The sequence below is a fragment of the Delphinapterus leucas genome, chromosome 8 (assembly GCF_059928025.1).
Source record: "Delphinapterus leucas isolate spDelLeu-1000000601 "Yukka" chromosome 8, BTC_Dleu_Yukka2, whole genome shotgun sequence".
Lineage (NCBI taxonomy): Eukaryota > Metazoa > Chordata > Mammalia > Artiodactyla > Monodontidae > Delphinapterus > Delphinapterus leucas.
In genome coordinates this window covers 846,677-867,009 of record NC_143136.1, presented here as the reverse complement: position 1 = coordinate 867,009, position 20,333 = coordinate 846,677, and the positions used below count along the sequence as shown (strand labels likewise).

Sequence of the window (20,333 nt, the reverse complement as noted above, 5' to 3'; positions counted from 1 at the left end):
GCCCCGGGCACAGCGGTGGCTGAGTCCAGGCTGGGCCTTCGGCTATGGTAAATGCTCCTCAGTGGGGAGGAGCCCACAGCGCCCTTGCTGGGAAACCACAGGAGGCCACAGCCACGTGGACTGCACGTCCATCACAGAGGGATGCGTCCGAGTAGGAGGGTTCCCACAACAGGGACGGAGTGGACGAGGGGATAAAGTGAGGCCCGAGTCCCTGCTGAGAGCACCCCGTGAACGGAGGGTGGTGAGCACCAGCCGCCTCACCAGGGCCTCTGCAGCGTGACCACGCCGACGGTAAGCCAGGGGGAGGGGGGGTGACGACGCCGACGCTAAGCCAGGGGAAGGAGGGGGGGTGACGACGCCGATGGTAAGCCAGGGGGAGGGGGGGTGACGACGCCGACGGTAAGCCAGGGGGAGGGGGTTGACGACGCCGATGGTAAGCCAGGGGAAGGAGGCAGCTTCCGTGGGGGATCTGACCTTCGTCCCTCAGCAGGCACTTGGCACCTGCTCCGTGCCAGCCCCTCTCTTGGGCACCTGGGAGACATCGCGACAGAGGTTTTTAAATTCCTGCCCTTGTGAACTTCACATACAGTGGCTATAGATTAAACAATAACCGTAATAAGACAGTTACGTAGTTGGAAGGTGACCCGTGCTTTGGAAGAAAGCAGAGCGTTTTGGACAGGCTCGCTGAGGAGTCATTTAACAGGAGGAGTGGGTGACCCTGAAGAGAAGACCAGCACTGGGGAGGGGGCGGGGACCTGAGAAGGGGCGGCAGAGGTGGGGAGGGGGCGGGGACCTGAGAAGGGGCGGCAGAGGTGGGGAGGGGGCGGGGACCTGAGAAGGGGCGGCAGAGGTGGGGAGGGGCAGAGAGTGAAGCCGTAGCCAGAGCAGCCTGGAAGGAGGTGGGGTGAGGGCGAAGGAGCCCTGAGAACCCCCAGCTCTGGGCTTGGGGTACTTGGCAGGAAGAACCAGGGGGGATGGGGAGTCGGGGTAGGGACCCAGGGGGGCCGAAGGAGAGATAGGGGTCGGGGGGCAGGGGACAGGCATGCAGACGCACTGGACCGGGGTGAAGGCTGCGGGGATGGAAGTGCCCTGTGCTGCCAGAGACAAGCAGGCAGGACGGCGGCAGATGGCTGGTGAGCAGGCTGGGAGGCTGCCTGGAGGAGGGTGCTCCTTTTGTGCAAGGAGAAGGTTTGGGGGAAGCGGGGGAGGGTCCTGGGGGCAGGGAGCACGCTGTGCAAGCGAGGTAGCTCGTCCGGGCACAGGAAGCCTTGAGCATCCGTGGTCCACCCCTCAGGCTCTGTGCAGAGCAGGCAAGTGTCAGGAGGACGGAGTCCTTCCCAGCTAGCAGTCACTACAGTGGGCACTCACCTCAGTGGTTTCACCCAGACCAGCAATGTGTCCACCCCCAAGGATGAGGTGCATTTGTTCCAAACCACCTTTCCAGACTGCCTCATGGCCGAGGGTGGCCTGAGACTCGTGCTTAGCTGACGACGCCTGCTTTCCCGAGAAGAAGGGCAGGTGCAGCTAGCATAGTACCTTGAATGTGGACTCGGTGGCTGGACCTGCCACAGCAATCCTGCAGCCACAGGCAAGGGCTCTGGCCCTGACACCTTGAGCCACTGAACCCCCCCAGGTGCCAGCACCTCCCTACTTATGAGGTGAGGAAGAAAACCTTTTGGGTTAAGCCACACAAAGGTCTGGTGTCAAAGCCACAGTAGCTGGAGGCTTAGCTTTTTTTAACTAATGTATTTCTGAATATTATATAAACATATATTAAAAGTTATGGTCAAATAAAGCTAGTATAGCAGCGGCTCCTGGGCCTGGGCCCTTCCTAGCACCTGGGACCCAGCAATACAGCCGTGCTAATTGTAGCTTGCTTGCTTGCTTAAATTTTTTTTAATAATATATTTTTATTTTTTATTAATAGACTATTTTTTAGAAGTTTATTTATTTTAATAAATTTATTTATTTTTGGCTGTGTTGGGTCTTCATTGCTGCACGCGGGCTTTCTCTAGTTGCGGCGAGCAGGGGCTACTCTTTGTTGCGGTGCGCGGGCTTCTCATTGCAGTGGCTTCTCTTGTTGTGGAGCACGGGCTCTAGTCGTGCTGGCTCAGTAGTTGTGGCTCGCGGGCTCCAGAGCACAGGCTCAGTAGGTGTGGCGCACGGACTTAGTTGCTCCGCGGCATGTGGGATCTTCCCAGACCAGGGCTCGAACCTGTGTCCCCTGCATTGGCAGGCGGATTCTTAACCACTGTGCCACCAGGGAAGCCCTAATTTTTTTTTTTTTAAATGCAACTTGAAAAAATTTCAAACCATAATACATTGTATAAAGTGAAAAGTAAAAGATTATACGCAGGGCATGTGTGCCTTTGTACGCGCCTGTGTCCCTCTGAGGGCTCCAGCTGAGCTGTGCACTCGCCTCCAGCAACCTGCTGCCACTGCTCTTCTTGAACAGCCAGTGCTGGGGCCACCAGAGCTGCTGTGCCACCGACAGCGGAGAGCCTGGGACCCTGCGGGTTGGTCTCTTCTGGGACCGTCCTTCGCAGCGGTAGCCAGAGGAGAGTGTCCAGCGGCCTAGGCTGGGGAGCTTGGCCAAGCCCTCCTGCCACAAGCCCCGCAGGGTCAGCCTGAGGCTGCCCTCTGCCAGGATTTCTCCTCCTCGACTGCGTGCCTCCCGGTCCTGTCCTGGGTGCCAAGGTCAGGGGCTCCAGCCAGGATAAGGGTCAGACTCAGGGATTTCCACAGGCAGCCAAGGGCACGAGGGGAATGGCCATGGGGGCAGGGCCGTGAGGACAGGGTCCCTCCCAGCTCTCTGTCCTCAGGGCTGACCCAGACTTGGCTGCCAGACCAGGCTGGTGCTGGAATGTTGGCCATGACCTCGGAGGCCTCTTCCGGAAGCCGCTGTGCCAGGTGGGAGCCCGTTCTGCCATGAATGGGTCGCCAGAGGAAGGGGGTAGACGGACCCAGGGAGGCTGGACAAACACCTGGCCCGTCAGGGCTCCACAGGCCCCTGGGCCTGGCGCGGCATCTCCTCCAGGCCCTCGGGGGTGAGAAGGGCCAGGTGCTCCGTGTGGCTTCGGTGGTGGGACCCCAGCCCAGGTTGCCCACCTGCCCGCTGGACGCACCGCAGAGCAGCTCACTTCGGGCGGGGCCTTGGCAGGTGGGGCGGCCTCGGTCGGTCCCTGTGCCCCCGGCGCAGACCGCGGACAAACACCCCGCCCCAGCCCTCGCGCTCGCCACAGCGGGGCATCTGGGCCTGGTGCGGGCTCCCATCTGCTCCTCCAGGCCTCGGGCTCTCTGGACTAAATGGCAGCTGCCCCAGCCCCCGTAGCTCCTCCCTCGCACCGTCCCAGCCACCAGCAGCCCTCCCGGCCGCAGACCTCCCCTCGCTCTCTGCCCCGCTCTGCCGACCCGGCAGCCGCAACAGTGGTGTCCGTCCTCCCCGCACAGGGATCCAGGCGCCGGCAGGAAGGACGCAGGGTCAACATGGCCAGACGGCCCTCCCCGCTGGCCCAGGATCCCCGAGGAGGAGCCGCGGCCCTGTCTCTATTAACGGGTGGTCTGTTCCCCCTGCAGGCAGGCGGGGGGGTCTGCACTCCAAGCCCACCCTCGGGCCTTCCCAGGCCCTGCCACACGGAGGGGGAGGCAGGCACTCCCTGGGCAGGTGGGCAGACAGACAGCTGGGGGGCCAGCCTCCCTGTGCTCCCCGTCTCCCTGGTCTGGAGCAGGGGCCCAATCTAGGGCGACTTCTTCTGCTCCCGGGCCGGACCCAGCCCTGCTCCAAGCCCCGTCCTCCCCTCTGAAGTGCGGACTGTGCGGTGAGACAGGGACCGGGCCCCACGTGCCCCTCCTACCCCACCCGTCCCCACCCCGGGCCTGGCCCTGGCGGGATGCAAGAGCGGGATGCTGCACAGACGGGCCCGGGAAGAGGACAGTGCCGTCCTGATCGACGTGGCCGCCGGGGCAGAGAAGGGGGACTCTCACGGGAGCACAGCCAATGCCTCGGAGGTAACCCCTCCCCTCCTCCCCTCCCCGGGTACAGGCTCGGTCTGCTCTAGGGTTAGGAGGTGGACGCAGGGACCCGGGAGACAATGGCCCCAGGCCCTTGGTGGGGCGGATGCATGCCAACTGTGTCTTCCCTCCTGCGTCCCCCAGCGACACCCAAACCCTCACCTGCCCCAGCGAAGGGAAGAGGGAGGTGCCCTTAACCCTGAGGGATGAGCAGACACCCCTCAGAACAGGCTGAGCGGGGCCGGGTGGGGCCCCCGGCGAAGGGGGAAGGAAGGGGACACAGAGCAACACACCAGGGTGACGCGGTTGCCTAAAAACAGAGCCGTGAGCACAGCAGACGTGGCCAGTGTTGGGTCTGGGTAGAGACTGTGGGTGCTTGTTGGGTTGTGTCTGCTTCATTCTGCATCTGCCAATTTATCAGAACACAGAAGTGACGGGGAGAGAAGGCCCTAACCCCCCAGAGGGCGGAGATGGGCTTTAGAATTAGCGTCAGGGTCAGAGCGTGGGTAAGCTTCAGATGGGTTAGGTGAGGGTGAGGCTCGGAGCTCTGTACGGTGACGTTATTGATAGGGTGGGTTTTCGGTTAAGGTTAGGGTTAGGGTTAGGATCAAAATTAGTGACGGGGTTCAGGTTAGGTCACCTTGGGCCCAGGGGAGTACAGATGCTTTTGATAAAGTGTGCTGGGGTGAGAACACCCGGCCCCACCTTGTCTTAGGTTCCAGCCGACCCCCGGGGCCCAGGTCAGCCACTCTGTGAGGCCCCAAGGATCCTGAGGGCCTCAGCCTGGCCTCAGGCTCACTCATGTTCAAGCTTTGTCCCCTGGGTCAAACCTGGAGAACACACCTCCTGGGGCCTGCAGGAGACTCCCTATGGGCAGCCTGTTGTGGGCCTCCTTTGGCCATCTCTAGGGTTTCCACCCCTGTCCCTGGGGGGCCACAGACACCCCAAGTGAGGCTGTTGGGGAAGATTCCGGGTCCCAGACCCGGGAGTCCCCGCCAGGGAGGTTCCTCTTCCCTGGTCCTCCGGGGCCTCGAGCCTCCGGCTGCTGTGGCCTGAGAGTGGACACAGGTGCCTCCCTTCCTGCTGCCCCAAAACATAGCCTCAGGGGAAACACTCACCTGGAACATCTAGAAACGCAGAAGCATTCCACCCTCTGGGCGCCGTGACCACCTCTGGCCTATCCGAAGGGCACTTAGGGGCCATCCAGCTCTTCTCCAGCCTCTGGAGGCCAGCACGGTGGGCGCCCCGGGTCCTGCCCGTGCTGCCCACAGCCCAGGTGCTCCGTGGCCCGTGGAAGCCCCCAGAGAGGCTTGAGAGGCCCGGGGCTGGCCTCACCCCCGGATGCACGTGTGTGTGAGCCCCTCTGGCCACCTGGTCAGAGGCTGCCATTCCTCCCACTTCCTTCCCTCCAGCTGGACGTCAGGCAGCCACCGGCAGGGTGGGAAGCCCCGCCAAGCCCTGGGTCGGTGAGCCCCTCCCAGCATCTGCCAGCCGTGCCTATGTTGGTACCGGGGCTGGGGACACAGAAGGGGCGCCCAGGGGTGGCAGCGGGAGGACGGGGCCCAGGCCACCGTCCTCAGGAACCAGGCCTCCCCTCCCTCGCCCAGCACCATCTCCGGAGCCAGCTGTGGTGCCAGCCGCTGTGCTGGAGGGTGGGGTGAACAGCACACAGCAGGAAGGGGGTCCCTACTGATGAGGGGAGCTGGAGAGGGCTCGGGGGCAGAGCGGTCGGCCGTCTCCCTCCTGCTCTGGCCTCGGGGCCAACTCCAAGTCACCTCAGACTCTGCTCTCTTGCGCCCCACACTTTCTCTACCTTCAAAGTGGATCGGATCCATTTCTCCTCACTCCCCACCCCGCGGCTCCTGTCTGCCCCGAGCCACCGTAATCTCCCCAGAGTTCTGCACCAGTGCCCACCTGCCAGCCCTGCTCTCCACGCAGCACCGGAAAGACCCGTGCTAAAAGGAGATGCCCTGACCTCGCACCCGTTAGAATGGTTGAACGACAGCAAAGAAACAGAAAACAAGTGCCGGGGAGGACGTGGAGAAACTGGAACCCTCGTGCACTGCCGCCGGGAAGGTGAAACGGCGCGGCTGCGGTGGAGAACGGTATAGCGGTTCCTCAAAAAATTAAGCACAGAATTACCGTATGGCCGTCATGGCAGGCTTGCTGAAGAAGACCACTGGCCTTGTGGGACTGGCTGTATGTGAGAGTCCACACGAGAGGCTAAAAATATTGTATACAAAGATTCTTGGACAAATCCCTAAAAACGCAGCATACCGAAAGTATACAGAACAGATTACAACTGAGAAGCTGAGTACGGTTAAAGCGGAACCAGATGTTAAAAAATTAGAAGAGCAACTTCAGGGAGGCCAAATAGAAGAGGTGATTCTTCAGGCTGAAAATGAACTAAGTCTGGCAAGAAAAATGTTGCAATGGAAACCAGGGGAGCCTTTAGTGGAAGAGCCTCTTGCCAACCAATGGAAGTGGCCAATATAAACATCACTAAATGACTTATGTGTTTATGGGAAACTGATGTAATTAAATATTCTGTTATATTAAAAATATTTCCACATTATTGACATCTTATAATCAAGAAAACTGATACAGACCATATATAGGAGACTTGATGAAATTGCTGATTATGTAATAGGGACTTGTGAATCGGGTTTTGATTTGTAGAGCATTCATTCAAATTATTTCAAAAACATTTTTTAAAACAGAAAAAAAAAAAAAGAATTACCGTATGATCCAGCAATCCCACTTCTAAGTTTATACCCAAAAGAAGTGATGACAAACATTTGCGTTGTTTCCATGTTGGGGGTTATTGTGATTAATGCAGCAATGAGATCACGTACAAGATTTTGTGTTAATGTAAGTGTTCATTGGGGGTGCGGGGGCGTATACCACTGAGTGGAATTTCCAGGTCATATGGTAACTCGATGTTTAACATTTTGAGGAACCGTCAAACTGTTTTCCAACGTGACCCCCATTTTACAAACCACCAGCAATGAATGAGGTTCCAATTTCTCCACATTCTATCCAACACCTCTTATTGTCTGTCTTGGTATTATAGTTGTCCGAGTGGCTCTTGGGTGCCATCTCACTGTGGGTTTGATTTGTATTCCCCTAACGACTGGTGATACTGAGCATGTTTTCATAGGCTTATTGCCAATCTGTATATCTTCTTTAGAGAAATGTCTATTCAAAATCTTTGCCCATTTAAAAATTGGGTTGTGGGACTTCCCTGGTGGCACAGTGGTTAGGAATCCGCCTGCCAATGCAAGGGACACGGGTTCGAGCCCTGCTCCGGGAAGATCCCACGTGCCGCGGAGCAACTAAGCCCGTGCACCACAACTACTGAGCCTGCGCTCTAGAGCCCTCGAGCCACAACTACTGAGCCCACGTGCCACAACTACTGAAGCCTGTGCTCTGCAACAAGAGAAGCCACCGCACTGAGAAGCCCACGCACCGCAACTTAGAGTAGCCCCCGCTCACCGCGACTAGAGAAAGCCCGCGTGCAGCAACGAAGACCCAGCACAGCCAAAAATAAATAAATAAATAAATATATTAATTTTTTTTAAAAAATTGGGTTGTTTGTCTTTTTATCATTGAATTGTAAAAGTTCTCTTATGTTCTGGGTACAAGTCCTTTACCAGATACATGATTTGCATATACACATTTTTTCTCTCAGTCTATGGGTTGCCTTTTTCACTTTCCTAATGATGTGCTTTGAAGCAGATAGGCCTTTAATTTTGATGAAGACCATCTTACCAATCTTCTCTTTTATTGCCTTGCTTTTGGTGTCGTATCTAAGAAATCATTGCCTAAACCAGGTCATTAAGACTTACAACTATGTTTTTTCCTAAAAAGTTTTATCATTTTAGTCCTTATACTTAGGTCTGGGGAATTCCCTGGCAGTCTAGCGGTTAGGACAGTGCGCTCTCACTTCCAAGGGCCTGGGTTCAATCCCTGTTTGGGGAACTGAGATCCCACAAGCTGCGTGGTGTGGCCAAAAAAAACCCGAGAACAAAACAAAAAAGAACTTTAGGGCTGTGATCTTTAACTTATTATCTTTTTTTTTTTACACACACACACACTTATGTAGATCTTTAACTTATTATCTTTTTTTTTACACACACACACTTATGTAGATCTTTAACTTATCTTTTTTTACACACACACACTTATGTAGATCTTTAACTTTTATTATCTTTTCTTTTTTACACACACACACACTTATGTAGATGTTTTAAAAGTAGATTTCTGCTATTGTTTTTTGTTCTTCACAAAATTTTAGAAAGCTTTTCACATCAGTACATATAAACACATCCCATTCTTTTTTTAAAATTGGGGTATAGATATTTTATTAATTTACCATCTTAACTCCACTTTGAGTTAATTTTTGTAAATGGTGTGAAGTAGGGGTCCAAATTCATTCTTTTGCTTGTGAAAATTCACTTGTCCCAGCAACATTTGTTGAAGTCACTATTCTTTTCCCATTGAATTGTTGACCTCTTTGTTTTAAAAACTGATAATAAAATATATGGGTTTATTTTCGAAATCTCAAATATATTCCGTTGATCTATATGTCTGTCCTTATGCTGGTGCCACTCTGTCTTGATTATCCTATCTTTTTTTTTTTTTTTTTGCAGTACGCGGGCCTCTCACTGTTGTGGCCTCTCCTGTTGCGGAGCACAGGCTCCAGACGCACAGGCTCAGCGGCCATGGCTCACGGGCCCAGCCGCTCCACAGCATGTAGGATCTTCCCAGACCGGGTCACAAACCCGCGTCCCCTGCATCGGCAGGCGGACTCTCAACCACTGCGCCACCAGGGAAGCCCTTATCCTATCTTTGTAGTGAGTATTGAAATAAAAAATTGTGAGTCCTAAAATTTTGTTCTCCTTTTTCTACATTGTTTTGGCTAATCTGGGTCTCACGTGTTTCCATATGAATTTTAAACTTGTCAATTTCTGCAAAAAAAAAAAGTCAGCTAAGATTTTGATAGGGACTCTGTTGAATCTGTAGGTCAATCTGGGGAGTACTGCTGTCTTCACAATGTTAAGTCCTCTCATTCATGCACATGGGATATTTTTGCGTTTATCTAGTTAGTGCTTCTTCAACTTATTTCAACAATATTTGGTACTTTGCAGTGTGTACATCTTACACTTTTTTTGCTGTTAAATTTGTTCAGGTTCTTTGGGGGGAGCTGTTATAAATGGATTGTTTTTCTTTGTTTTATTTTCAGCTTGCTTGTTGCTAGTGTATAGAAATACAGTTGTTTTGTGTGTTAATTTTGTATCCTGCAAACTTGCCAAACCTGTTATTAGTTCTAATAGTGTTTGTAGTGGCTTCTTTGGGATTTTCTATACACAAGATCATGCCATCTGTAAACAGAGAGAGTTTTACTTTTACATTTACCTGTTTATTTATCCTCTTGGTCTGTTCATTCGTTCTTGCATATCTGCACTTCCACCTGAGAGTATTCCCTTTAGTATTTACTGTAGAGCATGTGTCTGGGACTAAATCTCTCAGATTTTGATCATCTGAGAATATCTTCACTTAACCTTCATTTCTGAAGAACATTTCGACTGGATAAAGAATTTTAGTTTGCAGTATTTCCCCACCCTTTAAAGATGTCGTTCCATTGTCTTTGGCCTCCGTTGTTTCAGTTGAGGAATCATGTGCCTGTTTTATTATTTTCCCCTGAAAAAAACATGGTTTTCTTTCTCGCTGCTTTTAAGATTTCTCTTTATCTTTAATACAGCAGAGCTATGCTGCACAATGATTTTCCTAGTTTTTAAATCCTGTTTGGAGCTCACTGAGCTTTTTGAACCTTTGAACTGATTTATTTCATCAGATTTGGAAATTCTTGAACATTCTTGTTCAAAGATTGCTTCTTTCCTACTCTCTCCTGGTTCTCAGATTACAGTCTGTTGGGCCTTTGACCATGACCCCATCCTTCTTGTACCCTGCTCTGTTCTTGCCATTCTTTTTGCTCTGAACTTCACTTTTTCTACTGGTCTCTCCTTACGTTCAGCAATCCTGTCTTCTGTTGAGTCTAGTCTCCTATTAAACACATCCAATGAGTTCTTCATTTCATATGCTGTGTTTTGCTATTTTATTTCTTATTTTTGGCTGCACCACGCGGCATGTGGGATCTTATTAGTTCCCCAACCAAGGACCGAACTAGCACCCCCTGCAGCGGAAGCATGGAGTCTTAACCACTGGACCGCCAGGGCAGCCTCTGCTTTGCTATCTTGGCGCGTGCATTTGATCCTTTCCACAGATTCTAATTCTCTCTCAAAGCAGTCCAGTTGTTCATCAGACTACTTTGTCCATTCTTTACCCTTTTTTTCTCTTTTAACTTAATAACCACCATTATTTTGCGCCTTTTCTGCTAATAGCTCCACTGTGTGGTTCACCTCTGGGTCTCTGTTGACTCTGTCACCCTCCTGTACAGTGTTGAGCTTTGTTCTGGCAGGTGGTCCAGTTACTGGCAGGTCACCTTGATGGGCCTGAGCTTGGTTTCAGGTGTCAGCTCTGCGCTCATCCCGCAGGTGCAGAGTCCTCACCCCTGTGCTGTCGCCCAGGAGGCTCAGCTGGGAAGCCAGAGGGGCCGACAGGCTCCCTCCTCCCTGTGTGGCTGGAGCTCCAGCACTGTGCTTCCTGAGTCTCTGTTAGCCATCAGCCTGCAGCAGCCACCTCTGGGCGTGAACGAGTCAGCAGCTCCAGGGACCCCCGGATCTCCTCACAGACCTGTGTCTCCGTCCTCTCCACATAGCACCCCTCAAGCCCAAGGCCCCTTAGCAGCCCCGGATTCTGACCTCCCTCTGGGCTCTGTGGCCCTGCCCTGCATTAGGGAGAGAGATGAAGCGAATGCTTCCCTTCTCTCGAGGGCCTTAGCCCGGCATCCACTGCTTCCTATGCTTTGCCCAGCTTTTACAGTCTCTATGGCAGGGAGCTAAGGCTGATGTGACTCACACTCAGAGTCCTTCAAGACCCACATAGACTCCTGAGGAGTTTGGGGCTCACTCTGCAGGGATGGGGGCCACAGAGGAGCCAGAGGGCAGACCCCAGCCCCTCTCCAGGGCTCAGCTTCCCCCGTGGTCCAATGCAGGGCTGTCCCAAAAGCTCTCCTGAGCCCTCCCACCCCAGCAAGGACCAGGGAGGGCCTGGGAAGGAGACACAGAGGAGCAGGCCAAGCGGCCGGTGCCCAGATCCTACTGCCCACCGGGAGCCTGGGCGTCCCGTACCTGTGGGCCAGGTACGTCGGGTAGCTGGGGAGCCCCAGGCTCAGCGTTCGTTCAGTGACCTTGCCCCACGAGACCTGAGGGCATGGTGTCCCGAGCCTTGGAACAAATCAAGCCCCAAAGTCCTGCTGGGGGCCTCACCCTTCAGTGAGCACCCCATGGAACCATTAACCACAGGCCAGTATAATACCCACCCATCGCAGGAGGCCAAAGCCCTCAGGCCACCTGAAAACTCAGAAGCCACCTTCCGTTCATCTGTCCCACCTCCAACGTTAAAGCTTTTGTCAAGGGGTGACATTTGTAATCATAACTGTGTTTTTATAGAATTTAACAGCTGAAGAAGTCCTTTCACATGCAGTACGTCGGTTATAACAGCTGGCATCACTTAGATCCCCTCGGTCTCCTGCACCCTCCACCCTCCTTTCCCACCGGCTTCCTCTGTTCCCCAGGAACAGGCTCTGCCATCAGAGGAACCGATCCTGAATTTTATGTTAATCACATTCTTGTGTTGTGGGTTTTTTAAAATCATTTTTGCCCCCATTTCACGTCACCAAACAACACAGCTTGGTTTTGTCTCTTTGAACCTGATGGAAGGTCTCAGTGTCACTCCTCCTGACGTAGTGTTCGCGAGGCCCGCCTGCGTCGCTGGTGCAGCTGCCGCTTGGCCACTGTCCTTGCTGTGGAGAAGCCACTGTCTTCCTCTCTGTCCTTGTGTGGACAGACATTTGACTTCTTCCCAGTTTGGGGTGATTAGGAAGATGGGCTGCTGTGCACCTGTGCCGTGCCCTCACGGGGCTGTCTCCTAAGGGTAGGGTCGCTGGCGGGGTGCAGGGCCACACCAGTCCCCAGGCACGTTGCACCGCCGACAGCGGGAACTCCTCTCAACACTTGGTGGTGTCAGTTCTTATAACCTGGTGGGTGTACAGTGGTGTCTCGCTGCAGTTTTAATTCACCTTTTCCCTGATTCCTAAAGAGATGGAGCATTTTTTGCATGTTTATGGGCTCTTTGTGTTTCCAGTACTGCGAACGGTCTTTTCGTGTCTTTTGCACCTTTTGCTCTCAGGCCGTCCACCGATAGCAATGCTGGGCGCATTTTCTCATCAGTGCTGGTGCTTGTATCCTGGACGTTTCCTTGTTGTCGCTTCCATGCGTGGCAAACCCCTTCCGCTGTCAGCCTGGCTGTCCCAGCATCATGGTGTCCTGGTTGGTTTTGACCACACGGCTTTCCCTCCACCTTGTGTTCTGTTTCCTGTCCTTCAGGCATGAAGTGAGCCCCTGCCGCCCTTGCTGCCCGCCCTCCCCGGCCCACAGCCGGCTGCGCTCCCTTCCAGAGCTGCCTTAAGAGTTGGCAGACATACACACCGTGGGATTGGGGCCAAGACCCCTCCCTTTCCAGGTTCAGATCCACTTGACAGCCTGGTGCGGGGAGGGGCTGCAAAGCTGCCCTGTACGATGGAAACGGTGTGGCTCACAGGTGCGGTCACATGACTTTGCCAAACCTTCTTCCAGAACTGGGCTGCATCCTCCTTGGGCGTGGGGACCACGCTGCCTGAAGCCACACGCTGCCCAAAGGGCCCTCAGCCTTCAGTCCAGATGGCGGCCCTCAGCTTTCAGCACACGTCACAGCCAGCTGGGGACGCCCATGCCTGTCCCCTGGGCTTCTGGCCTTTCGGGGACCCCGATGGCTGTGATATGGTAGCGAGGGCTGAGAGCCACTGGAAAGGACAGTTTGGGAAAGCAGGCGCACTCAGCAGAGACGCCAGTCCCTGGGACAGAGACGCCAGGCCCCGAGCAGAGAGGCTGGGCCCTGGGACTGAAAGTCCCCGGCTCCGGCTCCAGGAGAGCCTGGCACGCGCCTGCACACAGACACACGGCCAGGCCCGCCCGTGTGTGCACACCTCTGTTGTACGTGCATAACATACACAGATGCCCAGTGGCTTGTTGAAGGCGCAGACGGGCGTTCGTTATCTGCAGAGTTTCTTGCCCATGGACGTCAGGACAGCCAGGTGGCGGCCTCGCGGGGACTGTCGCTGTTTGGCTGGCTTCCAAACAGGAGCGGCCCCCCGTGCCGGCTTCCACAGGTCCACAGAAGCCATGTCCACAGAGGCAGGTCCACAGAAGCAAGTTGCCTTTTATCAAATAGGTTTAAAACGGCGCTGGTGAGCTGTTACCATGGCTACAGAAATGCCTCTTTTCCTTAGAGTGTGAATGCACACACACACATACACTCACGGGCACACACACGTGCACCCACAAAACACGCACGCACACGTGTGCACACACGTGCATAAAGATGACCGCACACGCGCACACGTGTACACGCATGCGTGCACCCCAGGCTCTCACGGAGCCCCCCGTCCCGGCAGCGTGACGTCCAGGACGAGGACAGCGTGGTGCGCTACCACCTCTTCAGCGCCCCTTGGGCTGTGCTCCGCTCTTACGCGGAGGACCTGCATCTGAAGCTGCCCCTGCAGGTACCCAGGGCACGTGGGGGGCAGAGAGGGCCTGGAGGCCCCCCACAGCCAGGATCGCTCGTGACGGCACTCCAGTTCCCGGGGGCAGCCACCAGTGCTGACAATCCTGGGGGCTCCCCACTCCGTGTCCCCGAGGGTCCTTGCCAACACCCCCACCCCACCCCCGCCAGTTCCACGGTGCTCCTAGAAGCCTTGTGGCCAAGTCGGGTGAGGGGTGGTGCCCCCATGGTGGGCTCAGGGGAGGGGCGGGCAGTGCGTACAGCAGCCAAGGCTCTAAGCGGGCCACCTGGGCCCCCCTCCAGGCCTGGACCCTCTCCAGGCCTCCTGCTGAGGGCCAGCCCTCCAGGCAGGGGCACGGGGTGGAGGGGCAGCGGCTCCCAGGTGACCTCAGGTTGACAGGCCTAGGGGCTGCTCTACTGCCCAGTCTGTGGGCTGCCTGGGACCGTCATGGCGTGCGGATGGAAAAAGAGACATGCCACCACCCTCTTGTCCTTCTTGCCATGAGGGGCTCTGGGCCTCAAACTGACCAGCAGAGCAGCCCTGGAGCCTGAGGCCCGGAGAGGGAAAGGGGCTCGCCTGGTGTTTCTGCAGGGCCCACAGCAGAGCCGGGGAGGGCGGGAGCCAGGGTGCCCGGTTTGCAAACCCACACGCCCACACCCCACCACCTGGTGTCCGCGTCCCCTCAGGACGGGGAGGGGCAACTGACAATTCCTTCCAGGAGCTGCCCAACCAGGCCTCCAACTGGGCAGCCAGCCTGCTGGAGTGGCTGGGGTTCCCCAACATCCTGCTGGAGGACGTACCCGACGTGCCCCACAAGTCTTACTCCTGCCAGTTCAAAGTGAGCAATCTGTCCAGGTAAGATGGCCCCACCACTCCGCCAGACAGCCTCACACAGGGCCCTGGGATGGATGAAAGAATCAACGAATGAGTGAACCAAAACCTGCTGCTCTTCCCCTAAACTCTCTCTTTCCCAGAGCTTTTCAACCAGGGCCTGGGAATCTCAGGTGGGTGAGCTTTCGTGCATGTCTGCATTATCTACACGTCACCTGTATCAGTCAGATAGGCAGGTTGTGCTGCGGAACGAGCATCCCCCAAACCTCAGTGGCTGGACGTGAAGGCTCACTTCCTGCTCAGCTCCATGTCCGTGGTGGGTGGGCAGGGTGTCCTGGGGCCCAGGTGGGTGCAGGCTCCATCTCACACAGAAAATGCAAGCAGTCAGTCCACACTGGCTCCTGGATCCCTTCTCCCATTCACATTTTACTGCCCAAAGCAGGTCACACAGCCACACACCCAGCAGGCAGGTTAGGGCAGCGTCCAGGCCTGGGGGGACCCATGTGGGTGGCCAGCACCAGAAACCCCCATGCTGAGGACACCTCCTTCCCGGGCTGGTGGGAGGATTCAGCCTCACCCACACGTGTCCCCACACAGGGAATCCCCAAGGTTCTGGTGTCCCAGGGAGGGCCCGCCGGTCAACCACCTGTCCACACAGGCTACCACCAGACACCGCCCAGAGGCCTTTGGTCCTGAGTTTGGAACTTCAGGGGACGCAGATGTCTGTGGGCTCCTCTGCCCAAGTGCAGTCCGCTCTCCCCTACCCTGGGGGGATTTCTGTGATGTCCTGCCATACCCTCAGGAAAGGAAAAGGCCCAAACGGGAGCTGCCCATGCCGCCCGGTGGCAGTGGTCGCTCTCTGAGGCCTGGCTGAGGCGCAGGCACCTGAGTCCTGACTCTGAGCCCACAGGTTCCTCGGGAGTGAGAACCAGGCCCCCTTCTTGCCCATCACCTACAGGCACCAGATTGTGAGTGGGGTCCTGACCCAGCCCTGAGAGGCCTGCGGCCCCAGACCTCCCGGCCCCCAGTGGGCAGCTGAGGCCTCTGCGCGCACAGGAAGGTTCGCCTTTGTCCTGACCAGAGGGATGAGGTCCCGGGGCTGGGGGCCCCTGGGGGGGGTGAGGGGATGGATGCTTGGAGGCTGCCCCCACCTCACTGCACAAGGGGAGCACAGCTGGGGCCCCGAATGGGTATCACCTTCAAGAACCTGTGGGACTTGCCAAGACCACGGGGACTGGGGAGGTGTGAGTCCAGTTGGTCAGTGAGGACGGGAACCACGGGCAGAGCCGACCAGAGGCTGAGCGTCCCCGAGAAGCATGGGCAGTGCCTGGCCTATGGTGAGGGAGGGCCTGGGACAGGCCTGCCCAGGAGAACCGGCTGGTGACAACTGAAGGGCACAGGCCACGTGGGCTGCCCAGGAGGGGCTGGGCCGCCCCCGACACAGGCCTCCAGGTGGAGGCTGACTCCTGCCCAGAGTGAGGACCCAGGGCGGGCTGCGCTTAGCTAGGGCATGGGTTCAAATCCAGACTCAACTCCCATGAGCCGAGCGTCCCAGCCAAGGTCTCCCATCTACCAAGCGTGAGAACGATCACCACCCTTGGGGGTTGTGTGAGCCGGTGACACGAGGAAGAGCTGGGTGTACCCTTGCCATTGTCGCCAGGAGCCTCGGGAGGCTGTCTGTGGGCTCAGCCCCAAGACGGGAGGGCCCGGGTGTCCCCGCCCCCCCGTCACATGACAGGTGACCAGTGCCATCCCTGCCACCCCCAGCTGTTCGAGGTCCTGGCCAAGACCCTGTACGGCCACGAGAGGAAGCGCCTGTTTGGGAATCGACCAGCTGCTGGGGGAGGGGGTCTTCAGCGCAGCCTTCCCCCAGCACGACGTGATTCCAGGGGCTGGAGGGGCGGGGCAGGGTGGTCGGGCTGCCGCCAGAGGGTGAGTTTCCGGATGAGGGGGACCCCAGGTCCTGCCCGGGGATGCGGGGCAGCAGCACACCAGGCCCCGCTGCGGCCTGTCGTCTCCCCGAGCAGCTTCTCTCTCTCGGGGGGATGGGGAGGTCACCGAGCCCCTCACAGACCCGGGGAGGATGTGCTCACCACGCCAGCTGCCACCGTACCGGGCTGGGTCAGCCGCACCATCACCCTTGACAAAACGCCCACTGCATGGGTTAGGAGGCTGTTTACTCCCCGTGAGGCCCCCAGAGCCGCACGAAGGGGCAGCGGGGCCTCAGGGCCCAGGTCAGCCCCGCACCCACTGCTGTGTGACTGGGGGACAGTCGGTCCCGGGCAGCCACCGAGGGGGTGAATGTGGACGCGCCCCGGGAAGTGCCTGGGCACTCAGGCTCCATCACGCTCCACGGGCCTCGCCCTCCCTGCTGGCCAGGGCTGCACGGCACGGGGTCGGTAGAACCCTCACCCGGAGACGCGGAGCCCACTCTGGACCACAGTCACTGGCTCTTCCCAGGGCCACCCCTCCAGGCCCTTCCTCTGCCCTGGACTTGGACCCCGGGCTGAGGGGCTCAGCACAGATGTCCCCTCCTCAGAGAGGCCTTCCTGGACCCCCAGCCCCCAAAGTGACTCTTTTGCCCTTGAGCAGCAACCCTGCATCCTGGGGTTTGTCTGCCGTGTGCCCATGCTGGGCCGGCGGCCACCTGTGGGTCTCGCCCTGCCCTGAGGCCCCCACACACCTAGACTGTGCCTCGCTGGGGTAGGGTGCCCAGACCAGCCTGGATCCTCCCTGCCCGACCGCTTCTCATCCCCAGGGCCCCTTGACGACACCCCCAGAGGGCCCACGGGCCCTGGGTCTCACCCAGCGGCAGGTCCGGCTCCAGCCCTGGGCCCACTGGCACAAGTGGCACAAGTACCAGCTTCTGGACCACGTGCGCAGGTACCTCAGGGAGAAGGTGGCCTTCTACTTCGCCTGGCTCAGTGAATCTCGTGCCCACCGCCCCTTGGGGCCTCCTGGGCCCCTAGCTTGGTCTTCAGGGTAACAGTCTGCTAATAGGTGCCCCCAAGAAGGGAGCTGTGCCGGGGGCTCAGCCACTGGCCATGCTGACCCCTCCTAGGCCAGCGCTCCCTGGCCGAGCCCTGCCCCTGCCCCACCACCTGGCCCCATAAGGTAACCCAGCACTGGGACCGTTCTGGGGCACCCCCATGTGCTGGCCATGGACCGGGAACCCCCTTCTGCAAGCCAGGGCCCCCTTTTGACTCCAGCCCTCAGTGTCCCTGGCCCACCAGACATGTCCCGGGAAGCCCTGGGCCACCCCAGGAACTCCCAACCTGGCAGAGGTCGCCCCTGCCCGGGGTCCAGGGAGAGCTGCCCTCTCACCTCCTCCAGGCAGGCTGGCACCCTGGGGATGGCTGTCTGCCCCGGACGGCCCCCCGTCCTCGCTTTCCTCACGGGCTCCCCACCCTGCCGCCCAGCACAGTCTCGCCCCCCGCGTCCCCCGTCCTGCCCCAAAGATAGCGATGCGCCTGCCCTCAATCGCGCATGCGCAAGTCTGTCAAGATGGCGAGCAGTGCTGGGGTTCTGTGCAGGGCGGCGGTTCCTGCCCTTGTGGAGTGTACCGGCCTCGGGTGACACAAGGAGAGGCCACCCATAGCCTCTGGGGACCCGGATGCGGCGGGGGTGTGGCTGTGGCCAGGGCGTTGGCGCCCAAGGCACAGGCCACGTGTGAAGGACCTGAGGCTCCATCTCGGGGCAGGGAGGGCCGGGACCCCAGGAGGGCAAGGCCAGACCACAGGGCCATGGGGGGCACGACAGGTGGGGTCCTCGTCTCGGTCCTGGACAGACTTGCATTTTACAGAGGTCACTCTGGCTCACGCAGGGCAGACAGGACACCAGGCTGGGATGGATCTGGGCTTGACCCGTGAGAGGCAGACAGGGTGCACACTTGAGGGCTTGGGGGTACTGAGGGACCTGGCCACGGTGGGGTGGGGTGCAGAGCCGGAGGCATCCACAGTGACCCCCAGTCACCCAGGACTGGAGTCCAGTGGGTGATGTGCCTCTGAAGCAGGGGACACCCATCCTGGGCATGTTGGTTGGAGGTGAATGGGGCTCAGGAAAGGGATGTCCGGGAGGTGGGAGGCACAGTGGGCTGGAGCCCTGGGGGCTCAGGTGCCGAGGTCAACATGGGGGTGGTCCACAGTCCCGGGTGGGGCGAGGAGGGCAGAGCTGTGCCCAGAGCTGCGGGGGGGGTCCTCCCCGAGGACCGGTCCCCTCCCAGCTTCCTAGAAGGCCCCCACCCCTGCTGGCTGAATGTGGTCCCCAGAGGACGTGCGGCTGTGTAGACCCCCACCTGGGGCTCAGTCCTGCGCTGGGTACCCAGGCCACCCACAGCCAACTCCCAGGGTTTCCCTGCCTGGGCCCTGACAGCTGACCCTGGCGTCCCCCTGCAGGGCTCTACACAGGCTGGCTGGTGCCAGCGGCGTGGGGCGGGCACACTGGTGTCCCTGGTGGGCTGTCTCATGGTGTCCTCAGACGCACCCACGTAGTGTCCTTTCCCCTCAGCTCCCAGGCCTGCCCCTTGCCTCTTGAGATGGGTGTGCAGTAAGAGGGACCCCCAGGTGCCAGGCTCTGTGCAGCGCTGGGGATAGAGGTGAGCACTGAGCACATCCCTGCCTTAAGGATGTCATGGAGGGTCCTGCCCGCGAGCTTGGCTGGAAGACTGGCAGGTGGACAGGGGTGCTCCCCAACTGACAGGTGGACAGGTGCGCTCCCTGACTGACAGGTGGATAGGTGTGCTCCCAGGTGGACACAGGTGGGCAGGGTGATCCCAGGTGGACATAGGTAGACAGGTGTGCTCCCAGACTGACAGGTGGACAGGTGTGATCGCAGGTTAATTTTATTGGCACTCGCCCTTGTTTCTTACAATAGTGTAAACTTTTCTTACAATAGATAAATAACTGGGCTTGGGTTTTATCCTACTATGGAGCTGAAATTTCAAGAAGTTATCTCCAAAATTATCATTGCATACATTTTTAAAAGAAATGCTGGGCCTGGCAAAGACAGTGTGGGGAAGGAGGGGGCAAGGGGGCAGGGCTGGGGGAGGGCCACCTGCCCAGCCCCCACAGCTGCCCTCCCTGCCCAGAAGGCAGGAGCTGTGCCCGCTCTGCCTGGACTCTGCCCCTTCTGGCTGCTCCCCCGCGCCTGTGCGCTGGTCCAGGTACGAGGGCAGGTGAGGGGAGGAAGGCAGCCCCCTGGGTCCTGGCCCCGCCCCACCCGTAAGGCCAGCTCGGTCACCACCTAAGGCAGAGCCCTCTGTGAGTTACATAACCCAGGTGGCAAGGTCCCCACTGGGCTGGGACTGCAACTGGCACCCCCCTCACAGCACTCAGCAGGGTGCCTGCACCAGTAGACGTCCACCTGGAGCTTTTACTATTATTGTTGTCATTATGTATGGCTGGCCGAGAAGGTCAACTGGCGACCCCCGAGCAGGTAAACCCTGAAGTTCTCAGGCACAGCCGGACTGAGCAGAATTCAAGAGGCCGGGGCGAGGGGCCCCTTGGGGTCCCTGAGCCCTCTGGGTCCCGTCAGCCCGCACCCTTCCAGGGTGTGTCAGCTTTTCCATGGGAACAGCGGCCTCACCAGCATGCCATACTCACTGGGCCTCGAGCCCTGGTGCCCAGGATGGACCCACAGACAGAGACACCTTTGACACACTGCTGGGAACCCATCTGTACCAGTTTCCTAGGACTGCTGTGACAAATTACCACAAACGGGGGGTTTAAAACAACAAATTGCTTTTCTCCCAGTTTTGGAGGCCAGAGTC

At 57.7% G+C, this 20,333-nt stretch overlaps 1 pseudogene; it reads left to right on the top strand.

The window, feature by feature from the left end:
- The first annotated feature begins 5,779 nt into the window (after positions 1 to 5,779).
- On the top strand, positions 5,780 to 7,363 carry LOC149748491 (NADH dehydrogenase [ubiquinone] 1 alpha subcomplex subunit 5 pseudogene; annotated as a pseudogene).
- The last annotated feature ends 12,970 nt before the right edge of the window (positions 7,364 to 20,333 follow it).